Consider the following 10364-nt stretch of genomic DNA (forward strand, 5'->3'; position numbering starts at 1 on the left):
GGACCAAGGCGATGTACGAGTTTACGTGAGTTTAAGTTATATATTAGAAATACTTATCTTACTCGAGAAATATGTAATATTACAAAGGCAGATGATAATTAAAGTTTGACTTACCTCTGATCGGGTCTGGCTAAGGACCCAAGAAAAAAAACATATATATATCACAACATTTGGTTAGAAGGTTTTAATCTGACAGCGATTTTCCATTATACATCTATGTAACTGAAGCCATTTGTCAAAATGTTACAGAGTAAATAGTAAGTTACTTCCTTCTGAAATGACTTGAGTAAGAGTACATGTACACCCACAGAGACTAACTAGAACAGTACTAGTCCCTCCAGACAGTACTAGTCCCTCCAGACAGTACCAGTCCCTCCAGACAGTACTAGTCCCTCCAGACAGTACTAGTCCCTCCAGACAGTACCAGTTCCTTCAGACAGTACCAGTTCCTCCAGACAGTACTAGTCCCTCCAGACAGTACTAGTTCCTCCAGACAGTACTAGTTCCTCCAGACAGTACTAGTTCCTCTAGACAGTACTAGTTCCTCCAGACAGTACTAGATCCTATAGACAGTACCAGTTCCTCTAGACAGTACTAGTTCCTCCAGACAGTACCAGTTCCTCCAGACAGTAACAGTTCCTACAGACAGTACTAGTTCATCCAGAGGGTACTAGATCCTATAGACAGTACCAGTTCCTCCAGACAGTACTAGTTCCTCCAGACAGTACTAGTTCCTCCAGAGGGTACTAGATCCTATAGACAGTACCAGTTCCTCCAGACAGTACTAGTTCCTCCAGAGGGTACTAGATCCTATAGACAGTACCAGTTCCTCCAGACAGTACTAGTTCCTCCAGAGGGTACTAGATCCTATAAACAGTACCAGTTCCTCCAGACAGTACTAGTTCCTCCAGAGGGTACTAGATCCTATAGATAGTACCAGTTCCTCCAGACAGTACTAGTTCCTCCAGAGGGTACTAGATCCTATAGACAGTACCAGTTCCTCCAGACAGTACTAGTTCCTCCAGAGGGTACTAGATCCTATAGATAGTACCAGTTCCTCCAGACAGTACTAGTTCCTCCAGAGGGTACTAGATCCTCCAGACAGTACTAGTTCCTCCAGACAGTACTAGTTCCTCCAGAGGGTACTAGATCCTCCAGACAGTACTAGTTCCTCCAGACAGTACTAGTTCCTCCAGACAGTACTAGTTCCTCCAGAGGGTACTAGATCCTCCAGACAGTACTAGTTCCTCCAGAGGGTACTAGTTCCTCCAGACAGTACTAGTTCCTCCAGAGGGTACTAGATCCTCCAGACAGTACTAGTTCCTCCAGACAGTACTAGTTCCTCCAGACAGTACTAGTTCCTCCAGAGGGTACTATATCCTATAGACAGTACCAGTTCCTCCAGACAGTACTAGTTCCTCCAGACAGTACTAGTTCCTCTTGACAGTACTAGTTCCTCCAGACAGTACTAGATCCTATAGACAGTACCAGTTCCTCTAGACAGTACTAGTTCCTCCAGACAGTACCAGTTCCTCCAGACAGTAACAGTTCCTACAGACAGTACTAGTTCATCCAGAGGGTACTAGATCCTATAGACAGTACCAGTTCTTCCAGACAGTACTAGTTCCTCCAGAGGGTACTAGATCCTATAGACAGTACCAGTTCCTCCAGACAGTACTAGTTCCTCCAGACAGTACTAGTTCCTCCAGAGGGTACTAGATCCTATAGACAGTACCAGTTCCTCCAGACAGTACTAGTTCCTCCAGAGGGTACTAGATCCTATAGACAGTACCAGTTCCTCCAGACAGTACTAGTTCCTCCAGAGGGTACTAGATCCTATAAACAGTACCAGTTCCTCCAGACAGTACTAGTTCCTCCAGAGGGTACTAGATCCTATAGATAGTACCAGTTCCTCCAGACAGTACTAGTTCCTCCAGAGGGTACTAGATCCTATAGACAGTACCAGTTCCTCCAGACAGTACTAGTTCCTCCAGAGGGTACTAGATCCTATAGATAGTACCAGTTCCTCCAGACAGTACTAGTTCCTCCAGAGGGTACTAGATCCTCCAGACAGTACTAGTTCCTCCAGACAGTACTAGTTCCTCCAGAGGGTACTAGATCCTCCAGACAGTACTAGTTCCTCCAGAGGGTACTAGTTCCTCCAGACAGTACTAGTTCCTCCAGAGGGTACTAGATCCTCCAGACAGTACTAGTTCCTCCAGACAGTACTAGTTCCTCCAGACAGTACTAGTTCCTCCAGAGGGTACTAGATCCTATAGACAGTACCAGTTCCTCCAGACAGTACTAGTTCCTCCAGAGGGTACTAGATCCTATAGATAGTACCAGTTCCTCCAGACAGTACTAGTTCCTCCAGAGGGTACTAGATCCTATAGACAGTACTAGTTCCTCCAAAAATTCAAAGGGCATTTAGTGGACCGGAATCGAAACCATGCCTACTCTGGCATACTGTATGTGTGCCATTGTCAGCGGCTGTACCCACTGCACCACACAGGCACTGAGATAACCATGACTGTATTTTGTTTATTGCTAGCTTTGAAAATATAATAAAGCTATTGATCTAAAGTGCTGAACGATCAGAACTTTTTGAGGTCAGTTTTGGTTTCCGTTTGATTATAAAAAAATTATGTATTTTTTAGGTTTTTGATATATACAGTGCCTTGCGAAAGTATTCGGCCCCCTTGAACTTTGCGACCTTTTGCCACATTTCAGGCTTCAAACATAAATATATAAAACTGTATTTTTTTGTGAAGAATCAACAACAAGTGGGACACAATCATGAAGTGGAACGACATTTATTGGATATTTCAAACTTTTTTAACAAATCAAAAACTGAAAAATTGGGCGTGCAAAATTATTCAGCCCCCTTAAGTTAATACTTTGTAGCGCCACCTTTTGCTGCGATTACAGCTGTAAGTCGCTTGGGGTATGTCTCTATCAGGTTTGCACATCGAGAGACTGAAATGTTTTCCCATTCCTCCTTGCAAAACAGCTCGAGCTCAGTGAGGTTGGATGGAGAGCATTTGTGAACAGCAGTTTTCAATTCTTTCCAAAGATTCTCGATTGGATTCAGGTCTGGACTTTGACTTGGCCATTCTAACACCTGGATATGTTTATTTTTGAACCATTCCATTGTAGATTTTGCTTTATGTTTTGGATCATTGTCTTGTTGGAAGACAAATCTCCGTCCCAGTCTCAGGTCTTTTGCAGACTCCATCAGGTTTTCTTCCAGAATGGTCCTGTATTTGGCTCCATCCATCTTCCCATCAATTTTAACCATCTTCCCTGTCCCTGCTGAAGAAAAGCAGACCCAAACCATGATGCTGCCACCACCATGTTTGACAGTGATTGTGTTGAGTTGACACATAAAAAACTACCTTCACAAATAAAGCAACCAGTAGTTACCCCTACGCAAAAAGCAATTCAGAGGAGTCCCCTCATACTGCGAGGTTTCAGTCCATATTTCCAGTGCCCAAAGATAGATTGTCAGAAAAGTGGTGTTTCGTATCCACTAGTTTGTCATTACTGCTGTGAGAAATTGTCTCTCAGTGTCCTAAGTTGAAGCAGAAAAAAATCACTAAAGAAATTAACTTTTTGGCCTAAATTAAAAACGACAGTTTTTGGTCAAATCCAATATAACACAACATGGAGTGAAACCCTCTGTATTTTCAAGTATTGTGGTTGCAGCATCCTGTTATGGGTATGCTTGTCACTGGCACGAACTGGGGAGTTTGTCAGGATCAACATAAATATGAAAGGAGCAAACCCCAGGTAAAAAGTTGGAATGAAGCCTGCCGTGTGGTCTTCTGAAAACCGGGTTGAGTGTTCCTGAATAGTCCAGTGTCAGTCCTGACATAAATCTGCTTGACAGTAGTGTTCCTGAATGGTCCAGTGTCAGTCCTGACAGAAATCTGCTTGAAAGTATTGCTGTCCATCAATTGTTCCCAACCAAATTTACAAGAGGTTGAGCGATTTTTACAAAAACAATGGATAGGCCTATATGTTGTGCAAGGCTGATAGAATCTTACGCAAAATGATTCACAGCTGTAATGACTGCCTAAGGTGCTCACACCAAGTGTTAACTCTGGTGTGTGCAGACATACTCAATCATGCCTTTTTATTCATTTAGAAAATGTTATATCATTTTTCTTTTACTTTGAAAAGGTGGAGTAGGTTGTATAGATCACTATGAAAAAAATCTAATTGAACCCTTTTTTAGATTTAAATTTAAGAGAGCAAAATGTGAAGGGATCTTTCAATACATTTCCTGGTTTCCCAGAAATCCTTTTTGGATGACTCAGGATTTCCCTTCTGATTCTGGGAATCCTCCAACCGGGATTTTGGGAAAACCAGGGGATTTATTGAAAGTACCTGGAATTTTGCAACCCCATTAGCGACTGTACATTTGATCATGGGGATTGTTCTACCAGCTGTTGGTTTCTGTTAAACATTGCTGTTTCAAAATAAACACTGCTCCTGACTCAACTTTGAAAATATGCACGGTGTGTAGCTAACTTCCTGCTTCCATTCTAGCCTGCATGTTTGAAAAAATGGAGAAAGCATATCATGTTTCATTAATTATAATATATACCATTTAACAGGTACTTTTATCCAAAGTGACTTACAATCATGTGTGGACACATTTTTGACGTTGAGGAGGTCAGGTTTGACGTTGTCCCAGGAATCAAACCTACTATCCTGCTGTTGTAAGTTCCATACTGAGCTACAGAGGACCTGTTCACTGTAGGTTTTATATATCTGATCCTACAGTTAGTTTAAACTTTTTTGGGGAGATTGTGCAATGTGTGACAGAATGTGAAAATGAGGATGGAATAGAAATATTAAATCTAAAGGCCAGGTGACAAAGGTCTGATTCAGAGGTTGCTCATCACACCCTGCTGACTTCTCTGTACAGTCCAAACACACACACACCTCTCCTGACAGAGCAACTCTTCCCTTTACTTGCTGCAAACAAACACTCCAGCCAAAAGTTTTGTTTAAGTCAGGTAAAATTATTGTTTTCCTCTCTCAATTTCTGATGATTTAAATAAGCTGTTTACTGTAGGAGCTGGCAATGTTTTGACAGGTTTTGAGTAAACAAACTCAGCAATGGAAATACAAAATTAACTCCTCGGCAACAGAGGGCTACCAGGAGGACAGCTTGGAGACCGATGCTCCGGAGTTCTGTGACAGGGAAATTACCCACGACTTCGAGGTCAAACTCTCAATCTACTACTTGCTGATCTTCACGTGGAGAGTGATGGGCAACAATTTGGTCTTCTACATCGTCTGCAGGTTAGAGAAACTCAACACAGTGGGCAACATCTTCCTATTCAATCTGTTAATGTCGGACCTGGTCTTCATGTCTAGTCTGCCATTCTGTGCTGTGTCCCACCACATGTCCATCTGGGTCTTTGGCTGGGCCTGGTGTAAGATCGTGGGCAGCAATTACTTTCTGGGTTTCTACAGCTCCATCTTGTTCCTGACTCTCATGACCTTTTACCGGTACCTGGCTCTACACCAGGCCGTCCACCAGGCTTTGCCGGAGGAGCTTATGCCCTGGTCTCGTCCGCCGCTGTGTGAGGCATCAGCCTCCTGGCGTGCATCAAGCCGTTTATACTCTATGACCAGGCAGAGCATTACTCCCAGGGATTGGTGTGTGAGGAGGTCAGCGCCTTGGAAGGGATCAACTTTAAGGTGTTGGAGATGTTGGGGCCTTACCTCCAGTTAGGCTTGTTTTTCATATATCCTCTCATTGTTGTTGTTTTTTACTGCTACTTTAGGATCGCCATGACGGTCATCTCTTCCAGGACCGTGAGACTCATATTTGTCATGCCGGACACCTAATAATGTTGTGGTGATGCTTCAAGAGGACGAAGACGACTGTGTGAGTCCGCAAACATGACAATGCGCTGCAAGTTACTCGTATGGTCACATCAAATCAAATCCAATGTATTTATAAAGCCCTTCGTACATCAGCTGATATCTCAAAGTGCTGTACAGAAACCCAGCCTAAAACCACAAACAGCAAGAAATGCAGGTGTAGAAGCACGATGGCTAGGAAAAACTCCCTAGAAACGCCAAAACCTAGGAAGAAACCTAGAGAGGAACCAGGCTATGTGGGGTGGCCAGTCCTCTTCTGGCTGTGCCGGGTGGATATTATAACAGAACATGGCCAAGATGTTCAAATGTTCATAAATGACCAGCATGGTCAAATAATAATAAGGCAGAACAGTTGAAACTGGAGCAGCAGCACGGCCAGGTGGACTGGGGACAGCAAGGAGTCATCATGTCAGGTAGTCCTGAGGCATGGTCCTAGGGCTCAGGTCCTCCGAGAGAGAGAAAGAAAGAGAGAAAGAGAGAATTAGAGAGAGCATACTTAAATTCACACAGGACCCCGAATAAGACAGGAGAGGTACTCCAGATATAACAAACTGACCCTAGCCCCCCAACACATGAACTGTACATATCTGTCAACCCTGGCGGGTTTTTCATGCTCAACAGTTTTGGCAAGTAGTTCAGTTTCCGCATGACTGTAGATGTGGTCAGGTGGTCATTAAGTGCACGCTTCAATCCTTATCTCTGAAGTTCAGCGCTATAGCGATGTTCCCGTGGTTACGGAGACACTGCATTCACAGTAAAGGCTGAATATCTTTTCTCAAATTGGAAGTTGCCTATACATTTTCTGCATGCTTTTCAACCGTTCGCTGCCTGCACCCGCCTGCCCGACTAGCATCACCACCCTGGATGGTTCCGACCTAGAATATGTGGACATCTATAAGTACCTAGGTGTCTGGCTAGACTGTAAACTCTCCTTCCAGACTCATATCAAACATCTCCAATCTAAAATAAAATCTAGAATCGGCTTTCTATTTCGCAACAAAGCCTCCTTCACTCACGCCACCAAACTTACCCTAGTAAAACTGACTATCCTACCGATCCTCGACTTCGGCGATGTCATTTACAGAATGGCTTCCAATACTCTACTCAGCAAACTGGATGCAATTTTTCACAGTGCCATCCGCTTTGTTACTAAAGCACCTTATACCACCCACCACTGCGACCTGTATGCTCTAGTCGGCTGGCCCTCGCTATATATTCGTCGCCAGACCCACTGGCTCCAGGTCATCTACAAGTCCATGCTAGGTAAAGCTCTGCCTTATTTCAGTTCACTGGTCACGATGGCAACACCGACCCATAGCACGAGCTCCAGCAGGTGTATCTCACTGATCATCCCTAAAGCCAACACCTCATTTGGCCGCCTTTCCTTCCAGTTCTCTGCTGCCTGTGACTGGAACGAATTGCAAAAATCGTTGAAGTTAGAGACTTTTATCTCCCTCACCAACTTTAAACATCTGCTATCTGAGCAGCTAACCGATCGCTGCAGCTGTACATAGTCCATCGGTAAATAGCCCACCCAATTTACCTACCTCATCCCCATACTGTTTTTATTTATTTACTTTTCTGCTCTTTTGCACACCAGTATCTCTACCTGCACATGACCATCTGATCATTTATCACTCCAGTGTTAATCTGCTAAATTGTAATTATTCGCCTACCTCCTCATGCCTTTTGCACACAATGTATATAGACTCTTTTTTAAAATTATTATTATTATTATTATTATTATTTCCTACTGTATTATTGACTTGTTTATTGTTTACTCCATGTGTAACTCTGTGTCGCTGTCTATTCACACTGCTATACTTTATCTTGGCCAGGTCACAGTTGTAAATGAGAACTTGTTCTCAACTAGCCTACCTGGTTAAATAAAGGTGAAATAGAAATAAAATAAAATAAAAAAGAACCCTCAAACTACAATACTAAATCCCTCTTCAACCAGGGAGTTTTTCTCTGCAATTCTCAGAAAATCTAATGACTTTGAGCAAAGAGGAAGAGAGGGTTGGTGACGGATAATCTAGTTACAGATAGCTGGAACACTAGCCAGGTTAGAGTAAACATTGGTCATGAGAGCAAAAAGACCTTGAACATTCTGTATGTTTAGTTCACAAGTCAAATGGTTCCTTATTCCTTTTAGTTGTATTCCGGGTTAAATTAATGCAACAGTCTATGCAACACACCATTATTCTGTCTTTCCTTATTGTACTGGGAATAAAAGCCCTATACTTATTTTTTTTTTACGAGAATATGCCCACACACAAGTTTACTGTACCATTCATTAGGTCAAAGTTTTAGTCGATGTAACCATTTTCAAGCCATTATTTCAGGCAGCCACAGTTCGTATATTCAATATAATAACAGAGGACATTTTCAGTATGGAGATTGTTGTGGTTCTTCAGTGGAAAGACAACTATGTGTATGTGTACGAGAAGTGTGCTTGCCTTGGCTTATTAATACTTGGTAATATTTGAAGCCTATATTGCAGCAGTCTGTATGCAGTCTTCAGTCTGAGAGGACGAGGACATCTGGGGTGTGTTCAACAACACTTCCCACAAGTAGAGAAGCGGAGGTGTAAGCAACAACGGATGCAAATTATCGAGTTTGATTAAACATTTATAGAGCTGTAGATACCCAGGAATATAACAAGGAAACAGTTTCCTACACGGTCAAAAAAAAAAATTCTCACCGGCGAAAACAAAGAAGGAGATCTCGATTCACCTTCATGTGGTATTTCATCTCACATTTTTAATAGAACTGTCAAGCGGCTCTCTCCTTTTCTACACTTGTGGGGAATGTGACTTCATTATGGGATTAGACTGCATGTTCATGCCCGACTAAGACCTATGTGATACCCTGGGGGTCTGTAAAACCAAACTGCAGATTTTGATGTGTCTCTCCCCTAAGCTTTAGATTGGTCTTGGCTTTATAAGCAAGGCGACTGAAGAATAAGGAGGTGTTAAGAGGTATTTTCCTAACTTCTACCTCTCTCTGACAGAGCAGCATAGTATCTTGACATTTATAAGGCTTTTCCACTGTTTAGTCCCCCGACCAAATTCAAACTGGATGATGCGTTAGACCACACAAGCAGAAGTCCAAAGTAAAACTCCAGAGGACGAACATGCAAAACCAATTCCCCCTTGGGGATAAATCAACTTCTCCTGAAAGCATGTTTTACTTTTCTCCTCCCTTTTTGAGTCACCAGTAATATCAAAAGCAAAAGTCAATTTCCACGGAACCCAAACTGGTTGCGCATCATGCGTAAATGTATTTTGTCTCCCTATATCAAACGCGATCCCGACGCGCAGGTTAAAATATCAAAACAAACTCTGAACCAATTACATACATTTTTCATTCATTTGGGGACAGGTCGAAAAGGATTAAACATTTATGGCAATTTAGCTAGTCAGCTTGCACTTGCTAGCTAATTTGTCCTGTGATAAAAACATTGAGTTGTTATTTTACCTGAAATGCACAAGGTCCTCTACTCTGACAATTAATTCACACATAAAACGGTCAACCGAATTGTTTCTAGTCATCTCTCCTCCTTCCAGGCTTTTTCTTCTTTGAACTTATATGGTGATTGCCATTTAAACTTTCATAGTATTACCACAACGACCGACAACACAGTTTGTCTTTCAATCACCCACGTGGATATAACCCAATGAGGAGATGGCACGTGGGTATCTGCTTCTATAAACCAATGAGGAAATGGGAGAGGCAGGACTTGCAGCGCGATCTGCGTCACAAATAGAACTGACTACTGTTTTAGCCCTTGGCAACGCATACGCTTGTTGGCGTGCGCGAGCAGTGTTGGTGCAATAATTGAATGATATAGATTTCTAAATTTATTTTGCAATGCCCTGACTTGCGACGCGAGCGGTGTAGTCAGGGTGTAAGAAGTGTGCTGCATAAGAAGTGTGCCACATATTCCTGAGCTTTATATTTCCTTGCTGTGTTCACGCTCTGTTTTCTTTGCAGTGTGGAGACAGAATACTCACAGAATAGTCTTTGTTCTTTCCTACCTTTTCTACTGTATGTAGTATGTGCACATCCACATTCAACTCAAACCTCTCTCTCTCTCTCTCTCTCTCTCTCTCTGTATTACATATAATCTTTCTTTCTCTCTCTTAAAACCCCCTGGGAAACCACATCTTCACGTTTCCAAGATGTCTACCTCTTTACCTTCATCATGTTTGTATTGGGCTACACATGTCTACTTCCTGCCACAGCTGGTCCCTTTGATCTGGTCTCAGGACCGCATTCACCCAGCGTAACAAATACAGAGGTCCTCTATCTCTCCAGAGTATTGCAGTAAAAACATGGTATTACCATTCGCAGCACATCTCTGTGCATGCCGTCATATTGATGGGGCCTTTCGATAAGCCCCTGAGAGGATTTTCTACCTGATATCCTACAAAGGCACAGAGAACAAGATGCATACTCCC

At 42.7% G+C, this 10364-nt stretch overlaps 1 pseudogene; it reads left to right on the forward strand.

Moving 5' to 3' along the window:
- Nucleotides 1–4647: 4647 nt before the first annotated feature.
- Nucleotides 4648–9924, forward strand: LOC139420511 (C-C chemokine receptor type 4-like; annotated as a pseudogene).
- The last annotated feature ends 440 nt before the right edge of the window (nucleotides 9925–10364 follow it).

Source organism: Oncorhynchus clarkii, chromosome 11, assembly GCF_045791955.1.
Source record: "Oncorhynchus clarkii lewisi isolate Uvic-CL-2024 chromosome 11, UVic_Ocla_1.0, whole genome shotgun sequence".
Taxonomy (NCBI): Eukaryota; Metazoa; Chordata; class Actinopteri; order Salmoniformes; family Salmonidae; genus Oncorhynchus; species Oncorhynchus clarkii.